This window comes from Papio anubis, chromosome 15 (assembly GCF_008728515.1).
Source record: "Papio anubis isolate 15944 chromosome 15, Panubis1.0, whole genome shotgun sequence".
Lineage (NCBI taxonomy): Eukaryota > Metazoa > Chordata > Mammalia > Primates > Cercopithecidae > Papio > Papio anubis.
In genome coordinates, this window is record NC_044990.1 from 45440713 (window position 1) to 45461542 (window position 20830).

The window sequence follows — 20830 nt, forward strand, 5'->3', positions numbered from 1 at the left end:
TTTGTTAACTACTTCTCATTAAATATCTATTCTTTGTTAACTACTTCTCATTAAATATCTATTATTTGGAAATATTTAAACTGGATGAATTCAAGTATTTTAAGAATATGAAAGTTATTGTTCATCTACTACTGGACACACATTTCTCAAAAGACCTGACAAAATCTGTTAGAAAAAGTTACAGTTCTCAGATCTGAGTAATGTTCTGTTCCTCCATCAAAAGTCTCTTTTCCATGAAGAATTCATTGAGACTGTGTAATTTTAGCAAAGACTTTTTACCCTCTTGTAAGCATAAATGATCTAAGTATAGCTACATGGCTTGTCTGATCTTTTTCTTTCAGAAGATGGAAGAGAAAGGCAGTCCATTTAAAATTTCTAAATATGACATTGAGGACTTTATAATATTTGCTCAACTTCATTACTGTACTGATATTTGTAGGGACTGAAATTATTTTCTTGATCCTCTCACGAGAATTTTAAAACTCTGTAATCCTTCACTTGACAAATGATCTTGATTTTTTTGAAACAGTCTGATTTCCTCTTTTATTAGCTTTACATTGTGATTGAAGCAGATTGAATGACTCATCAAAAGCAAAAAATATCAGATTATATATATATTTTTTCTTTTCAATATATTGAGTAGAAAGACCACTCTACTATTTCCAATAACGAATATTTCATTAAAGATAAGAGGGAAGCAGCATTTACAAGGATCCTGGCATCTGGGTTACTATTGCTATAATTGTATTTATGCATTTGACTTTTGTTAATTTTTCCAGTAAGATGAAACAAACTGAAGAGACAGAGACACTATCCACTTAAAAATGATATTAGATTTTATTCAAGATCTGTTTATCCACAAAATTTATGTTCAAAACTACTTTATGCATATAAATAAATTTCATGGATTATACTCTCACCAGATAGTCAAATATAATTAGTAGTTTTTTCCCTAAAATCAAAGAAAAAAGTTATATTTAGTAAGTGATGTAAGATTGAGTTCTTGCCTGAAATGATGAGATATTTTGTAGTGAATGATTTGCACCGTATCATCTGTAATAATGCAGACACACCTTTGGAAGAAAAAGTGGTATTGAATTTTAAAGGAAATGTAGAAAAATCACAGCTCTAATTTAATTGGTCTTGATACATAATCATATGAAGGTAACTAACATATTGAACTAGTATTTTGTCACTTCTGGTGAAGTATGAGCATGAAACTGCGCCATGATAATTACTTTTAATAAATTACTGACATTATTAAATTGTATTGAATGCACGATTTTGAGCTTGCCCAGTTTATCTACCTTTATGTTACGGAAGCCATAATTTTCTCTTTTACTTTGGGATGGTTTTCTCTACAAAGGAACTCTAAATCTTTCCTATCCCATAAATACGTGAACATAAACCCATGATTCATTGCAATTTAACTTCTGTTTCTGTGGAGGACGTTTACTGTGCTGAGAAAGCTCATTAATCTCATTCACAGCTCTTAGTATAAACATAACCTTTACAATATATAAAAGAACAAATTATGTGTTTGCGTGATTTACTGTTTCTGTTTTGGAAAGAGAACAAAATGTAGCTTTTTTTTCTTTTAGTTTTAATATTCATTGATCAATTTGCACTATTAACATAAACCGGGTACAAAATACATTATTTTTCATTTTGACATTTGTTTTTACCTTTATTTATTATAAAAAGAAATATCAAAATATGACTTGACATAAAACAAACTTCAAAGCAAAACTATCTTCTGATGTGTTTTTGTATTGTAAAATCGGCTTGCAATACTGAATGTGAGTATGAACATAATTTTATATCTACATGTTAATATCTCTTAAATTCCATTTTATATTAACTTTATACAAAATTTATTTATGCTATGCTAATTTGTGCAGAATAATTTCTTTTTTGTGTGTGTTCTAAACAGTTTTTCTATGCCATTCTAGATTCCTCTGAGACCTACTAGTAGAGTTTTTGAAGGTGTAATTGTGGTAATGTGAAAAAAGTTCTGCTATCACTTTATGAACTTTGCTCTAAATCAATTCTCATTTGTTTCATTTGTCTTTGCAATTTCCTGAAAATTTTATTTAGTATAATTTGCTCTCTTTATCAACACTGGCATTTAAAAGGATGATTCTCAATTTCCTCTGTAGAACCGGACTTTCTCAATTGTAAAAGCATTCTAGCATCATTTAGTGGCTTATAAAAATCACAATGTTGACAACTAGTGGAAGGAAGTACTACTTTTTTGAGTTCATAATCTGAAGTATAAACATTTCATTTTTATGTAGTGAAGATTTTAAAGCAATAATTTAATTTATCAATTGTTAAATCATCATCAGTTAAATGACTAGCATATTAAAAAGCATTTTTCTTAATAAGTTAATAATGATCCAATTAAAGTACAATTTCTCTTCATTTCTGAGGATAAAATATTCTGAAAAAGATTCTTGTCAGATCTTTGACCTGAGACTGATGGAGAAATACTTCTTACAAGGAACTTAGCATGGCTTAAACATATATCTTCTAGTAATCAAGAACTTCTAAGAAGAAGATCTTCACTTGTTATTTTTTCTTTTTCTTACTGATCCCTGGAACCTGAAAGTACACCCTTTAGTTGTCATCCAACCTGTTGTCACCAGCCTTCCAAGAAAGGCAGTAGAGGGCACTAAGAGAATGTGACAGTACAGCATAGATGCTGATTGCTTCAAGCACGATGCTATGCAATTCGGAGACAAAGAGAGGGAGCCCATTTTTCAATCATAGGTTATTCTTGGTTTACTGATCCTTGAACTGAGAAGGGTATGTTACAGTAGGGTGCTTACCAAATGAATATTTAGTGTTCACTCGGATTAAATCTCAGCCTCTTGGCTGATGATTGAGACCTCCTTCTAAACCAAACTTTGGACATTAGGTCAATGTGCATCAGTGTATGGCTCAATTTCTACTATCTGAGAACTTTATGCATAATGCTCTGATAAACTGTGAGTCTTTTCATCTGCCCATGTTTCTGCCCTTCTGATCCTGGTATTGGTAAAGCATATGGGAAATCACAGTGATTAATTTACCAAAGCCCTCACTCTGTCTGCCAACAGCAAATTACATTTGGACAATAAAAGTCTCAGAATTCAATGTACATCTCTAATTTTCCTACAAAAATATTGTGGCCTATTGTTACATGACAATGGCAATTTCTGAGTGGGATTTGAGATAGCAGTTGTAGTGTGGTTGCCTCAGGAAAGTACCAATGGTTGGCTGCCTAAGTGCTTGCTTACTTTTTATGTTGTGCTTCTAAATCAGGGAATAGAAGAAGAGGCCTGGAAAAGTATCCTCTAACCAATTTGTCCTTATTACATTATTCTATCGAGTTCTATAGGCCTTGCATTTGGAGAAAATTTGTCCCAGATTATAACAGATTGACTGCCAATCCTATTGTTCTGCATTCAAACAATGTATTGGATGTTTTTGACTTTCCATGAGTATTTAGTAGAAAATGGGAATCCAATAGTTTCTTACCAGACTCTATTTCATATCAAAGTGTCTTCTTAGAGACAGTTGCTTCCAGAACTCTCTGTACAAGATTAATTTACATACAAATGTTACAATGTATACTTGTATAAAGGCCTATTGTTAATATACTTGATGTTTATTTGACTCATTGTGACTGGGGGAAAAAATCCTTAGAACTGAGGCCATATTTTTGTCTGTGTATTATATGATATATATTTAAATGATGATAACAGGCAAAAGAGTAAGAAACACTATTGTTCCCAAATGCACTTATGGACTATTAGTTTATATATTTTCCAAATTACTCCTATTTCAGGAAAACACGTTGAAAGATAGAGTTGAAGAATTCCATGTTGCATTATCCTTCATATCTTTACATTTGTAAAGAAAGCCTGAACGGTAACTGAAGAGTGAGACCATCTTACGAAATTTGTTATCAGGTATTCTAGATTATAAGATACATTGAGAGAGCTGATTGTCAGCTCTTGGGACCAAGGACTTTTAGTTATTCAGAGCTAATGATAAGTGATCCAAGATCATTGAGAATGCTCACAAAAGATATTTTGATAGAGCATGATTATTATACAGTTTATACAGTTATTTTATATGATTAACAGGTGAATATATGAAATTCTCAGATATCTAAAGTCAATCAATGTTAAAACATCTACAGAGAAAGAAAGAGAAGATAAAAGGCTGATTTGTAAATAGACATTTCACTCTCAGGCTAGACGATTAGCACATAATTTGATCTGAAATGAAGACTATGCTTTCTAGTAAAGTGGATAAAGTATTACTATTATATTTTTATGTGTCCCCTCCTTAACACTTCCTTGACGTCACTTCCTTGACTTGACAGTTCATCCATCCGCCGCACACCCCATATCTCCTTGCCAGACTTTCCCTTGGTGGTAAGAACAGCTGAAATTGTTTCTGTTTTGAGAGCTGTTTTTCAGAAATTGGTGCAGTGATCAGTGTGTATTCTATATAATATGACAAGTTACTGTCTAAAATACCTTCCTGGTCCCTGGTATTTTATAGTGAAATAAAACGTTTTGCCACATACCAATTTCAGTAGATCAGCAACTTTGCTGGCATTATTTTTGCAAGCATTAAAGTTTTGGAAGCAACATTAAATAAGCTTTATTTTCTGTTTAAAACAAGAAAAATAGTCAGGATGTGTTAAGTGCTTATCATGCATCAGACACTGTAATGATGCATTTCATGTGTCATCTCATGTCATCCTCATGACGACTATGTTCAGTCAGTCTTATCAGCATTTTATAACCAGGTGAGTAAAGCTCAGAGAGCCTAAAACATTGCTGAGTAGAATGACAACATTCAAACCCAAACCCTTTGAGAGCACAATCCTTGAGCTCTCTAATGTGGCCAGCTGCCATTTACCGCTGTAGTTTTCCTTTCTGATGTTTGGGCCATTGTTGTACCTCATTAACAGATAGGCTTGGATGAGATTATTTCATTACAAATTGCTAGTTACATTCTTCAACACAGTATGGAAAAAGCTGTTTGGAATAATAATTCTGTTCATACTTTTAAATTACCTTTCTTCAATATTGGATTATTTGCTTGAACCTGTAATAGGCTAAGGTGCATGCTTACACAGAGCCTGGACTTGATGCTGCGTCAAGAGTCAGCCACCATTTGACATAGCAGTTGTAACAAGCCAAAAATTTATTCTCAAAAAGAATTGGCCTCAATCTGGGCACAGCACCTCAGAATACATACTAAAGAGTTGTGGTGGTCATTTTTTTTTAATATGTAAAATTTACAGTGGAGTATTTAATTTGAATATATATCTCATTGAATATCTGTATAGGAATTGTTTTATTTCAACTGAGAAACAGTTTAACTTGTTTGAATGTTTTAAAACTGAAATTATATTTCCTTTCTTTTATTAGTATAGAAATTTGATAAGCAAATTATGTGTTCCTATAGTTAATACCTGAACTATTATAGTTTACAGTTTAATGGATTTACCTCACTTTTGGTATTTTCCTTTTTGCTCGATATTTATTTTACCAGGATTTGCCACAGATATAGTTATTTAATTGTAACCTTAATAAAACTACACATTAAAACCTTATGCAACAAATTGGGGCATAGAAACTTCAAAAACAAATGAATAAATACAACCTTGCACCACTAACAGGTTAATGATTTTGTGCCTTGTAAAACTTTAGAGATTCAACTGGGGGCGGTGGCTCATATCTGTAATCCCAGGTGGATCACGAGGTCAGGAGTTCCAGACCAGCCTGACCAACATGGTGAAAACCCATCTCTATTAAAAATACAAAAATTAGCCGGGCGTGATGGCACGTGCCTGTAATCCCAGCTACTCAGGAGGCTGAGGCAGGAGAATCCCTTGAACCCGGGAGGCAGAGGTTGTAATGAGCCGAGATCGTGCCACTGCACTCCAGCCTGGGTGACAGAGCGAGACTCTGTCTCATAAAAAAGCAAAAAACTAAAAACAAAACTTTAGAGACTCAATGCATGATTATCATTCCCAAAGGCCTAATTTCTGTCATTATAAATTTGTATAAATATGTTTTAGTTCAAATTATTATGGATATATAATAGTTGTACATATTTATGGGGTACCTGTGATATTTTGATACAAGCATACAATGTGTAATGATCTAATCAGAGCAATTGGAATATCCATCACTTCAAGAATTTATTATTTCTTTGTGTTAGGAACATTCCAATGCCACTCTTCAAGCTATTTTGAAATACACAATAAATTATTGTTAACTGTAGTCCCCACATTGTGCTATAAAACACTATATTTTATTCATTCTATGTAACAGTATCTTTATCCACATTAGCCACCTCCCTCTTTATTTCCCCTCCCCATTACCTTTTCCGGCCCCTGCCATCATTCTGATATCTCCAGGAGTTTAATTTTTTCGAAGACCTAATTTCGAATGCTTAGCCTAAGCCATCATCATCACTCACCTAGATGATTGCAGTAGTTTCCAAATTGATCTCTCTGCTGCAACTCATGTATCCTACTCATACTTTCTCCACAAAGCATCCAAGGAACTTTTTGAAAAATTAAAATTAATTTGTCACCATCCTTTATATACTTCAAATACCTTCATGATGTTGCAATGTAGTTAAAATAAAATCTCAAGTTTCTTATCCTGCTGTAAACGATTCTTCATCAACTTACCTGTGAACACTCACAACCTACTAATTTACATTGACCTACACCTCAGACATTTTAGGTGTATATTTTCAGCCTGAAATTACCTCATTCTATCCCCTCCGTCCCAAAATATACTTAGCAATCTGGTGTCATCTAAAATGGTTTCTTGTGAGAAATAACACTCCGGTTCATTCATTCTCAACCATGGCTCTTGGGCTTTTCTCTTCCACAACCCTACTTTTATTTCAGCTACAGCAGTTACCACAACTTACAGTTATTTGTTGGATGTATTTTTGTTTGTTTATTGCATGTATTTTTCTATACTGTAAATTCTCTGAAGGAAGGAAGAATGTCCAATTGTTTATGACTATTTATTTAGCACCTATTAGATACCACTTTGCATTTGTAATTAAAGCACAACCTTGGGCACTTTCAAATACATTTTCTTAAAACCTATACTACAAATACTTTTTATTATTTATCCCTACATTTCACCATTAATTTAAAACTCGTCCCTATTTACACAATTATTTACTTGCAATTAAAATTAAGCATGTGGAGGTGATAGCAACATTCAGTGGAATCCATTTAAAACTACGAGTTTCACTGTGAAATCAAAGCCCTTTCACGATGCAGAATTTTTGAGTCAATGGGACCTAAAACACGTACTTTGTATTCAGAGGAGCTTGAGTATTTGTTTTGAAATATAGTATCTGGTGCATAATTTTTTATGTTGCAGTTATATTTGTGATAGCATGTAGATAGAATGGAGGTAAGTATGGTGTGATAGAAAATAGATCTTATAATCAGTACTAGAAGAGATATTTCTAGTCATTGCATTTACTAAATTGTCAATTATCAGATGAGCTATTGATGATACCTTGCTTACCCCGACATATAATCCTGCATTTTAATTTAATGGCAAAATGTTTTGCTGATCACATCAAGACATATTTTCCCTACTTCTTACTTTCATGTGTTTATACACTGCCATTAAGCCTCCTTTATTTTGCAATATTGCTTTTTAAGAATAACTGAATTTCCAAATCTCTCCAATTTCTACCCTCTCAGTTGTACACTTGTTGCATATGCCATAACCACTTTTTCATTCTTACTTGATTATGCTGGTGTTTTAAGCACGACACCTGCTAAGGGGTTATCTACTTTTGAAAAGATCCAATTGTCTTTAGAGCAAAGTGAAATATAGGCACGGAGGCCCAATTATTATTAACTGTTAGGATAATTGTAATTATAAGTAGAGTATTTCATTATATTACATCTGTTGATGTTTTAAATGAATTGCTGTAATGTGCTATATTAATAAGCAGCAAGGAAGTGATGACTTGGCACACTTTTGGATGGCATTTTTGACAACAAAAGAGGTTATGAAAATGAATTTGCTTGGAATCAACCCAAATGTCCATCAGTGACAGGTTGGATTAAGAAAATGTGGCACATATACACCATGGAATACTATGCAGCCATAAAAAAGGATGAGTTTGCGTCCTTTGTAGGGACATGGATGCAGCTGGAAACCATCATTCTTTTTTTTTTTTTTTTTTTTTTTTGAGACGGAGTCTCGCTCTGCCGCCCAGGCTGGAGTGCAGTGGCCGGATCTCAGCTCACTGCAAGCTCCGCCTCCCGGGTTCACGCCATTCTCCTGCCTCAGCCTTCCGAGTAGCTGGGACTACAGGCGCCCGCCACCGCGCCCGGCTAGTTTTTTGTATTTTTTAGTAGAGACGGGGTTTCACCATGTTAGCCAGGATGGTCTCGATCTCCTGACCTCGTGATCCGCCCGTCTCGGCCTCCCAAAGTGCTGGGATTACAGGCTTGAGCCACCGCGCCCGGCCGAAACCATCATTCTTAGCAAACTATCACAAGAACAGAAAACCAAACACCGCATGTTCTCACTCATAGGTGGGAACTGAACAATGAGATCACTTGGACTCAGGAAGGGGAACATCACACACCGGGGCCTATCATGGGGAGGGGGGAGGGATTGCATTGGGAGTTATACCTGATGTAAATGACGAGTTGATGGGTGCAGCACAGCAACATGACACAAGTATACATATGTAACAAACCTGCACGTTATGCACATGTACCCTACAACTTAAAGTATAATAATAATAAATAAATTAAAAAAAAAAAAAAAGAAATCAAGCAAATTTTCCATTTTCAAAAAAAAAAAAAAAAAAAAAAAAAAGAAAATGAATTTGCCATGGGAGCCCTACCGAGTTAGTTACTATGATTCACAAGTTTATTATGGCAATAAAGCAACATGAGACAGTAATACTAGGGACTCAGATATTCAAGGAGTGTGCAGTATTGCTCCCAACACATTGTGAAGAAGAACTAAGAAGTGCTGGGAATTGTATACAATCTAGTAGCAGCTGTCTCACTACTGAAAAACATCAGAAGCTCCTCTTCACCTTGCTGCTTCTCTGCTTGGTTCTTCCATTTGCAGTTTTCCTGAGAATATATGAATTGTTTCAGTAACACAGAAAAATTATTCTCATTGTGGCCTCAAGGTTGCAGGCTCACTTCTTTAATAGGAGGACACAGAGAAATGGTGCAGATTTAATCTTCAAACACAATGGGGGTTGTAATTTTTCTCTTCCCTGTGTGATTTCTACGTGAAGTGACAGGGTTCAAACAAGCAGATGAAACAGCAGTGATGAAGGTCAATGGATATTGAAGGAAACCAACTTTTGAAATGTATAAATCTGGATTATCTCTCCAGCATATACAAACAAATCAGCATGTGTTTTGTGCTGAAGCATAAATGGCAAATCTCTGCCAAATACAATGTCTGTTTGAAAACTCTTGTTTAAAACCTCCTTCAATACCATTGACATTGTCTTGTTGACTATTTATAGGACATTTGTAATAAAGTAATTTAATACACTTGCTTTGTTTCATCTATATTTTATGATTAGACAATTTTAAAAAGTTATAGTCAAATAAATTAAATTCATTCAAGCCCTATACAACTTTTCTTGGGACATGCAAATCAAGTATACTCATTTCTATAGATGGAATTATATGCTTTTTTTTTGCTGTGTAACAAATTATTATGAATTTAGTAGCTCAAAAAACACCTCATTAGGCTACGCGCGGTAGCTCATGCCTGTAATCCAGTTTGGGATGCCTAGGCCAGTAGATAACTTGAGGTCAGGAGTTCGAGACCAGCCTGGCCAACATGGTAAAACCTCATCTCTACTAAAAATACAAAAAACAGTCAGCTGGGTGTGATAGTGAGCACCTGTGATCCCAGCTATTCGGGAGGCTGAAGCAGAAGAATCGCTTGAACCCAGGAGGCAGAGGTTGCAGTGAGCTGAGATCGTGCCACCGCACGCCAGCCTGGGCAAAGAGAATCTGTCTCAAACAAAACAAAACAATACAAACAATTTTTTAAAAATCTCATTATCCTACAAGTCTGTGGATTAGAAGTCTGGATACAATGTGGTTAGGTTCTGTACTCAGTGTCTCAAAAGGGGTATCATTGAAGATGTTGGCGAGGCTGTGTTCTTGTTTTGATCATCTAGGGAAGAATATTTCCGGACTCATTCAGATGGTTGACTAATTTCAGTTCCTTGCACTAATAGCACAAATGTCCCTATTTCCTTGCTGGCTGTCCATTGCGCATCACTTTTAGCTTCTGGAAACTGTTTTTACTTTTTGCCACGTGGTGTCTATTATCTTCAAAGCCAGCAACAGAGAACTTCCCTTCTGTGGGTTTCCTTTCACACTTCAAATCTTCCTGACTTTCCCTGTATCTAACATCTAGGCCTAGATTCAAAAGGTCATATGGCTCACCCATATAATCTTTCTATTGCAAAGTGAACTGAGTTGGGACCTTAATTACATCTGTAAAATCCCTTTACAGTAGTACTTACATTAGTGTTTTGTTGGATCACTAGAAGAAGGTATGCGTATACTAGAAGTTAGAATATTAGAATATTAGAGACCACCATTCAGTTCTGCCTATCACTTAGTCATTATTGCAAACAAATGCTCAAACTATCAAAAAATGCTGGAGAGCCTGATAGAATTATATTGCTGCATAGTGACTTTAGGTAGTATTTTCAGAGTGTAGCACCAAAAATCAACATCATAACTTTGTGGAACATATTTTTGACTGATTTATTACACAAAAAATAGTAATTTACCATTTTTATTAAATGTTCAGTTCATCGTTGATTTATGAAATAGATATTTATTGCACCCTGAATATGCTCAAAAGCTGGCCATATAAAGAGTATGTATAGATAGATTCCTGCTCTCAGAGAACTTATAGATAGTCTGTGTCAGACACTTTGTTAGAAACAAAAGATGCAGTTACAGATAAGAAAGACTTGTACTTGAGCTGCTTAAAGTCCTATTGTGAAAGAGACATAAAAAGAATAACCACAGAAATAAGTATTTAATTACAAATGAGTGCTATAAAAGCAAGAAAATAGGGTTCATTAAGCCATGTGTCAGGAATACAACCTAGAAAGGAGAAAAGATTTCCCTGAGAAAGTCACATTTAAGCTGCCATTTGAAGACCAAGGAATTATGACTAGAGACAAGAAGAAAGAACACAGAGTGATTATGGAGAATCTTAGCTTTTTGTTAACTCATGAAAAATATTAATAGCTTTTTAAAAATGTTACACCATATAAAATGGACACAGAAATTTTTCTATTTAGTAAAATTTGCAATCTTGTTTACAATTAAATGTGTAACTTCATGAACTAATCATGGGAATAATTTTTCAGACAACTATTATACTTTTGCCTTGTGGCATATGAAAAATATGCCTTCTTCCCTAAGTGAAATATGCTTAAAATTTTATTTCTCTCTCTCTCTCTCTCTCACACACACACACACACACACACACAAACACACACACACACAGAGCTTGATAAGCGTTTGGCAAAGTTATAAATCATTTACAAATAATAACTCATTTAATCCTTGTAATAATCCATTAGGCTGCTACAATATTTATCTGCATTTTACAGATGAAGAAACTTGAGGTGCGGGGAAGTTAAATATAAAGATCACAGAGCAATCAAAGAGTGAGAGTGAGACAGAATTTGATCCCAGATTACTTGGCTCCAGGGTTTGTGGCATTGTCTATTATGCTATACTGCCCATGGCAAAACATGGGCAACACCTAAGACCCAGACCAGAATATACTGCACTGTACACAATCACTGTTACCTCCCTTTTAAAACACTGACCTTTTTTGGGTCGTTGCACCCTGTCTTTTTTGTATCCATAATAATGACTGATCAGCTTTGGAAATAAATCATACCTGAAAAGACTTTACTTTCTTCATAACCACCTTTTATCAAGCTGGTACATAGTTTTTAGAACATTCTCAGAAGCTGAAAAAGCACATTTTTTTCGAATGCTTGTCTATGTTTGGTAAATATTTCATGTCAGTGAATATTTTATTTCTAATATGGATAAAAATACATATCTAAAATATATGTGAACATATAATAAAGTTGCTTGAAATTATTGCACAAGTATTATATTGAATTTGTGTTTTTTTAAAACATTTTAAGTATACAAAAAATATGAAAACAAGTCATAATTTATAGAACCAAATGTAGCCATCAGTTTCTTAATATAATTCCCCCCCATATTAATCCTGTTGTCATTTCCATAGGTCATTTCCCACAGCAACATACGAATTTGATAATTTTTTATAACACTTTCTTTTCCTTTCTGGATTATGGAAATTAGACAAGAAAAAGCAATTAAAGGTGTACAAATTGGAAATAAGCATTTTGTCTTTTGCAGACAAAATATTCGTGTCTATAAATAATCCTAAAACATCTACTAAAATACACTAGACTACTATGTGAATTTAGAAAAGTTGAATAATTCTAATTGAAAGTAATAAAAGTTAATTTCAACTACATGCTAGGAACAAACAAATGAAAAATAAAATTAAACATATGGTTTACAATAAGATCAAAACATAAAATACTTGGTGGTAAATTTAAGATTCTATGTACAATATTTTATAGGGAAAACTAAAAATATATATATTTCTAAAAGAAATTAGAGGAGCTGTAAAAAGAGAGAGAATGAGTTAGTCAGCGTTCTGCAGAGAAACAGAACCAATAAAAGGTACTTAAATAAAGAGAGAGACTGTTTTTAAGAAAATGGCTCCCACAGTTGTGGGGGGTGCCATATCCAAAATCTCTAGAGTAGGCAAGTTCTCTGCAAGTCCTGAGAGGAGTTGATGTTGCTGTGGAGTCTGAAAGCAGTACTGAGTTCTTCCTTTTCAGGGAGCCTCCATCTTCACTCTTAAGGCCTCCAACTGATTAGATAAGATGCACACACATTATGGAAGTTAGTCTACTTTACTCAAAGTCTTTTATATTAATATTAATCACATTTAAAAAATACCTTTATAGAGACATCTGCAGTGGTGTTTGACTAATGATCAGTCTAGTCAAGTTGACTCATAAAATTAACCATCACAGAAAGACATATACCATGTTCATAAAATGGGACACTCAATATTTCTGAAATGATATCCTTAAATTAATCTATAAATTTTATGCAATCTTAGTAAAAATGCCTGTGGGATTTTTTTTTTTTTTGGTGGAAATTCACAAGCTGCTATTTAAATCTCTAAGTATTTGAAAATGAACTAGTACAACAAGCATAATTTCGAATGCGAAGAACAATTAGAGAATTTAAACATCCTGGTTTTAAGATTTACTCCAAAGTTAAAATAAACAGATAATTGTGGTATTAATAATAAGATGGACACACAGAGATTACAGAAATACACTCCTATGTATCTGATGAACTGACTTTTGAAAAGGTGCTAAGGAATGAAATAAGAAAAGAACACTCAATTTAAGAAATAATTTTGAAACATATGATTTAATTTTAGACATACATGTGTATTTTTATTTTTATTATTATTTATTTATTTTGAGATAGAGTCTCGCTTTCTCACCCAATCTGGAGTGAAATGGTGCAATCTCGGCTCACTGCAACCTCTGCCTCCTGGGTTCAAGCGATTCTCTTGCTTTAGCCTCCTAAGTAGATGGGATTACAGGTGCATGCCACCATGCCTGGCTAATTTTTGTAATTTTTAGTAGTGATGGGGTTTCAACATGTTGACCAGGCTAGTCTCGAACTCCTGACCTCAGGTGATCCACTTGCGTTGGCCTCCTAAAGTGCTGGGATTACAGGCCTGAGCCACTCCACCCAGACTGTATTTCTATATCTCACAAAATATACAAAATTTTAAATCCAAATAGATTATTAACCTAGATGTCAAAGTTAAAGCTATAGAACTTCTAGAAAAGAACACAGAAAAAAACTCTGTAAACTTGTGGTGGCAAAAATGTCTTCAAGAGGACACAAAAGGCACCAGATTTAAAGGAAGATAATTGATAAGTGAACGTCAAAGTTAAAATATTTTGCCGTTCAAAATTTGCAATTTTATTAATAAGATGAAAATGCAAACATAGATGGGCTGAGAATATTTGCAATTTTTATGTCTCATAATGATATATCTTAAAAAATTAAAAAACTTACAACCCACTACTAAGAAGATAATTTTTAAAAGTGCAAAATGCATTAAAACAAACATCATAAAAGAAGCTCATCACAAGATGCTGAGCATTATTTGGCATCAAGGAAATGTAAATTATTACTATAATCTGATATCTCTACAATTTCACTGCAATAGCTAAAATTAGACTGAGAAAATAAGTGTTAGTGAAGATGTGATATAATTAGACCTCTGATACATTGATGGCCGGAGTACAACATGGCAGAAAAATTTTGGACAATTATTAGGCAGTTTCATACAGAGATTAACATAACTACCATATGACCCAGCAATCTCACTCTAGGTATTCATCTGAGAAACGTAAAAACATATTTTCTTACAAAAACATGAGAATGATGCTTTAGAACAGCTTTATTTGTAACAGCCAAAAACTAGAAAACTCTAAAATGGCTATCAAAAAGTGAATTCATAAACTTGTGTTGTATTTATAGAAAGGGAAAGTAATCACCAAGTTAAAAATGAATGACTGATATACAAACACTGTGGGTAAATCTGAAAACCTTTAAGGTGATAATGAAAGACCAGACACCAAAGTCTTTATTCTACATAATTTCATTTATGTGAAATTCCAGGCATAATTTCATTTATGTGAAATTCCAGGACAGACAAAGTGTAGTAATAGGCGAGAGGTTTGACAGAGAAGGGATGAAGAAATAAAAAATTAATTAATTAATTTATTTATTTCTTCTAAGAAAAAAACTGACACTCTTGTGCAGAACATGCAGGTTTGTTGCATAAGTATATGTGTGCATGGTGGTTTGCTGCACCTATTGACCCATCCTTTGAGTTCCCTCCCACCCTCACAATAGGCTCTGGTGTGTGTTGTTTCCCTCTCTGTGTCCATGTGATCTCAGTGTTCAACTCTAACTTATTAGTGAGAACATGCGGTGTTTGGTTTTCTGTTCCTGTGTTAGTTTGCTGAGGATGATGTTTTCTAGCTTCATCCATGTTGCTGCAAAGGATATGATTTTCCTTTTAATGGCTGCAAAGTATTCCATGGTGTATATGTACCACATTTTCTTTATCCAGTCTATCACTGATGGGCATTTGGGTAGATTCCATGCCCTTGGTATTGTAAATAGTGCTGCAATAAACATATGTGTGCATGTGTCTTTGTAGTAGAATGATTTGTATTCCTTTGAGTATATACCCAGTAATGGGATTGCTGGGTCAAATGGTATTTCTGGTTCTAGATCCCTGAGGAATCACCATGCTATCTTCCTCAGAGGTTGAACTAATTTACATTCACACCAACAATGTAAAAACATTCCTATTTCTCCACAGCCTCACCAGCATCTATTGTTTCCTGACATTTTAATAATCACCATTTGACTGATGTGAGATGACATCTCATTGTGGTTTTGATGTGCATTTTCTGATGATCAGTGATGTTGAACTTTTTTTCATACATTTGTTGGCTATAAAAATGTCTTCTTTTGAGAAGTATCTGTTCATTTCCTTTGCCCACTTTTTGATGGGGTTGTTTTTTTCTTGTAAATATGTTTAAGTTCCTTGTAAATTTTGGATATTAGACCTGAATGCAAACATTTGTATTTGTTGACTGGAATTGTAGTTAACATGGATGAATACATTTTCCCAAACTTCTCAAACTTACACTTAAAATGGATGAGTTTTATTTGATATAAATTATACCTAAGTTGACTTAAAAAAATCTTGCTTTATGGAACACTTGTGGTCATATTTTGTTTTTAACAGTTTCATGTAATTTATTTGTCCCCACTTTCTTTTGTGGCATGATGTGCTTGTTTTTAGATTCATTTCACACCCCACCACCATCCCTCATTATTGAAAAGTTAAGTCACATATGGTAGAACTTATCAGCTTATAAACATACTGGGATAATTTGGTAAAATGTTTGGATTGTATTCCATTACTAGATGTTAATAATCATTTGTTAATTCAACAATATTATCAGTGATAACAGATATTAGAATGTGAATGATGACAGAGACTAGAACATGAGAAGTCATTTGAAATGAAGGGTAATTCATAAGTAATGAAAAAATTGGATAATCCACCAAATTCTACCTGTCACTTGGGTATAGATTTTTAAATATCATGAACTTACTACAGATATTTTGTGCCATCTGAGAGATAACACTTTTGATAAATAAGCATGAATAAGCTTATTTGAGAAATAATAATCATAAATAATGGGCACACTTGGGCATAGACTTTTAAATATCAAAAATTAAATTTAAGAGCCAGGCACAGTTCATGCCTGTAATCCCAGAGCTTTGGAAGATTAGGCGGGTGGATTATTTGAGGCCAGGAGTTGGAGACCAGCCTGGCCACCATGGTGAAACCTCATCTGTATTAAAAATTAGCAGGCTATGGTGACTCATGTCTGTCATTCCAGCTACTTGGAAGGCTGTGGCATGAGAATTGCTGGAATCTGGGAGGCAGAGGTTGCAGTGAGTCAAGATCATGCCACTGCACTCCAGCCTGGGTGGCAGAGTGAGACTGTGTCTAAAATAATTAATTAATTAAATTTAAAATATGATATTACGTAATCTTTAATATTAAGATGAGACAAAATACTAAATTTCATTGCTGCCGAAACTGTTAACTGATTATTTCTCAAATACATGGAAATCAGTTTCTGAAGAATTAGTCACCTCCCTTCACAGCTACTATAATACAATAATACAAGATGATTTAGGTGGTGTGTAAACATACATTTAAAAGTTCATAAGTGCATTTTGATACATATTCTATTTGCCTCAATATATATTAAGGTATAACTGTATATCAAAACTCTAACTTTGGAGGGTCCTTCCCAAGATGGCCAAATAGGAACAGCTCTGGTCTGCAGCTCCCAGTGTGATTGATGCAGAAGATGGGTGATTTCTGCATTTCCAACTGAGGTACCTGGTTCATCTCAATGTGACTGGTTGGAGAGTGGGTGCAACCCTTGGAAGGTGAGCCGAAGCAGGGAGGGGCATCGCCTCACCTGGGAAGCGCAAGCAGTCAGGGGATTCCCTTTCCTAGCCAAGGGAAGCTGTGACAGGTTGTATCTGGAAAATTGGGACATTGCCACCCAAATACTGCACTTTTCCAATGGTCTTAGCAAACGGCACACCAGGAGATTATATCCTGCACCTGGCTCAGTGAGTCCCACACCCATGTAGCCTTGCTCACTGCTAGCACAGCAGTCTGAGATGTAACTGCTAGGCAGCAGCCTGGCTTGGGGAAGGGCGCCTGCCATTGCTGAGGCTTGAGTAGGTAAACAAAGAGGCCTGGAAGCTTGAACTGGGTGGAGCCCATTGCAACTCAATGAGGCCTGCCTGCCTGCCTCTGTAGATTGCATCTCTGGCAGCAGGGTGTAGGTGAATAAAAGGCAGCAGAAACTTCTGCAGACTTAAACATTCATGTCTGACAGCTTTGAAGAGAGTAGTGGTTCTCCCAGCATGGTGTTTGAACTCTGAGAACAGACAGGTTGCCTCCTCAAGTGGGTTCCTGACCCTCATGTAGCCTAACTCGGAGACACCTCCCAGTAGGGGCCGACTGACACCTCATGCAGCTGCGTGCCCCTCTGAGACAAAGCTTCCAGTGGAAGGATCAGGTAGCAATACTTACTGTTCTGCAATATTGGCTATTCTGCAGCCTCCGCTGGTGATACCCAGGCAAACAGGGTCTGAAGTGGACCTCCAGCAAACTCCAACAGACCTGCAGCTGAGGGAACTGACTGTTAGAAGGAAAACTAACAAACAGAGAGGAATAGCATCAACATCAACAAAAAGGACATCCACACCAAAACTCCGTCTGTAGGTCACCATCATCAAAGACCAAAGGTAGATAAAACTACAATGATGGGGAGAAACCAGAGCAGAAAATCTGAAAATTCTAAAAACCAGAGCACCTCTTTTCTTCCAAAGAATTGCAGCTCCTTGCCAGCAACAGAACAAAGCTGGATGGAGAATGACTTTGATGAGTTGACAGAAGTAGGCTTCAGAAGGTCACTAATAACAAACCTCCTAGCTAAAGAAGGATGTTCGAACCCATTGCAAGGAAGCTAAAAACTTTGAAAAAAGATTAGATGAATGACTAACTAGAATAAACAGTGTAGAGAAGACCTTAAATGACCTGATGAAGCTAAAAACCATGACAGAAGAACAACGTGACACATGCACAAGCTTCAGTAGACAATTTGATCAAGTGGAAGAAAGGGTATCAGTGCAAGAAGAGAAGTTTAGAGAAAAAAAGACTAAACAGAAATGAACAAAGCCTCCAAGAAATATGGGAGTATGTGAAAAGACCAAATCTATGTTTGATTGATGTACCTGAAAGTGATGGGGAGAATGGAAGGAAGCTATAAAACACTCTTCAGGATATTATCCAGGAGAACTTCCCCAACCTAGCAAGGCAGGCCAACATTCAATTTCAGGAAATACAGGGAACACTATAAAGATACTCCTCAAGAAGAGCAACCCAAAGACACATAATTGTCAGATTCACCAAGGTTGAAATGAAGGAAAAAATGTTAAGGGCAGCCAGAGAGAAAGGTCGGGTTACCCACAAAGGGAAGCCCATCAGACTAATAGTGAATCTCTTGGCAGAAACTCTACAAGCCATAAGAGAGAGGGGGCCGATATTCAACATTCTCAAAGAAAAGAATTTTCAACCCAGAATTTCATATCCAACCAAACTAAGCTTCAAAAGTGAAGGAAAAATAAAATTCTTTAGAGACAAGCAAATGCTGAGAGATTTTGTCACCACCAGACCTGCCTTACAAGAGCTCCTGAAGGAAGCACTAAACATGGAAAGGAACAGACGGTACCAGCTACTGCAAAAACATGCCAACTTGTAAAGACCATTGATGCTAGAAAGAAATTGCATCAACTAACGGGCGAAACAACTAGCTAACATCATAATGACAGGATCAAATTCACATATAACAATATTAACCTTAAAAGTAAACGAGCTAAATGCCCCAATTAAAAGACAAAGACTGGCAAATAGGATAAAGAGTTAAGACCCATCAGTGTGCTGTATTCAGGAGACCCATTTGACGTGCAGAGACATACATAGGCTCAAAAAAAAAAAAAAAGGGATGGAGGAACATCTACCAAGCAAATGGAAAACAAACAAACAAACAAACAAAAAAGCAGGGGTTGCAATCATAGTCTTTGATAAAACAGACTTTAAACCAACAAAGATCAAAAGAGACAAAGAAGGCCACTACATAATAGTAAAGCGATCAATTCAACAAGAAGAGCTAACTATCCTTAATATATATGCATCCAATACAGGAGCAGCCAGATTCATAAAGCAAGTCCTTAGAGAGCTACAAAGAGACTTAGACTCCCACACAATAATAATAGGAGACTTTAACACCCCACTGTCAATATTAGACAGATCAATGAGACAGAAGGTTAACAAGGATATCCAGGAGTTGATCTCAGCTCTGCACCAGGTGGACCTAATAGACATCCACAGAACTCTCCACCCCAAATCAACAGAATATACATTCTTCTCAGCACTACAGCACACTTATTCCAAAATTGACCACATAGTTGGAAGTAAAGAACTCCTCAGCAAATCACAACAAACTGTCTCTCAGATGACAGTGAAATCAAATTAGAACTCAGGGTTAAGAAACTCACTCAGAACCACAAAACTACATGGAAACTGAACAACCTGCTCCTGGATGACTACTAGGTAAATAACAAAATGAAGGCAGAAATAAAGTTGTTCTTTGAAACCAATGAGAACAAAGACAAAATGTACCAGAATCTCTGGGACAGATTTAAAGCACTGTGTAGAGGGAAATTTATAGCACTAAGTGGCCACAAGAGAAAGCAAGAAAGATTTAAAATCGATACCCTAACCTCACAATTAAAAGAACTGGAGAAGCAAGAGCAAAAATTTCGAAAGCTAGCAGAAAGCAATAAATAATTAAGATCAGAGCAGAACTGAAGGAGATAGAGACACAAAAATCCCTTCAAAAAACTCCATGAATCCAGGAGTTGGCTTTTTGAAAAGATCAACAAAATAGATAGATTGCTAGCAAGACTAATAAAGAAGAAAAGAGAGAAGAATCAAATAGATGCAATAAAAAATGATAAAGGGGAGATCACCACCAATCCCACAGAAATACAAACTATCATCAGACAATACTATAAACACCTCTATGCAAATAAACTAGAAAATCTAGAGGAAATGGATAATTTCCTGGACACTTACACTCTCCCAAGACTAAACCAGGAAGAAGTTGAATCCCTGAATAGACCAATAGCAGGCTCTGAAATTGAGGCAATAATTAATAGCCGACCAACCAACAAAATTCCAGGACCAGATGGATTCACAGCTGAATTTTACCAGAGGTACAAAGAGGAGCTGGTACCATTCCTTCTGAAACTATTCCAATCAATAGACAAAGAGGGAATCCTCCCTAACACATTTTATGAGGCCAGCATCATCCTGATACCAACGACTGGCAGAGACACAACAAAAAAGGAGAATTTTATTTTATTTTATTTTTATTTTATTTATTTATTTATTTATTTATTTATTTATTTTTT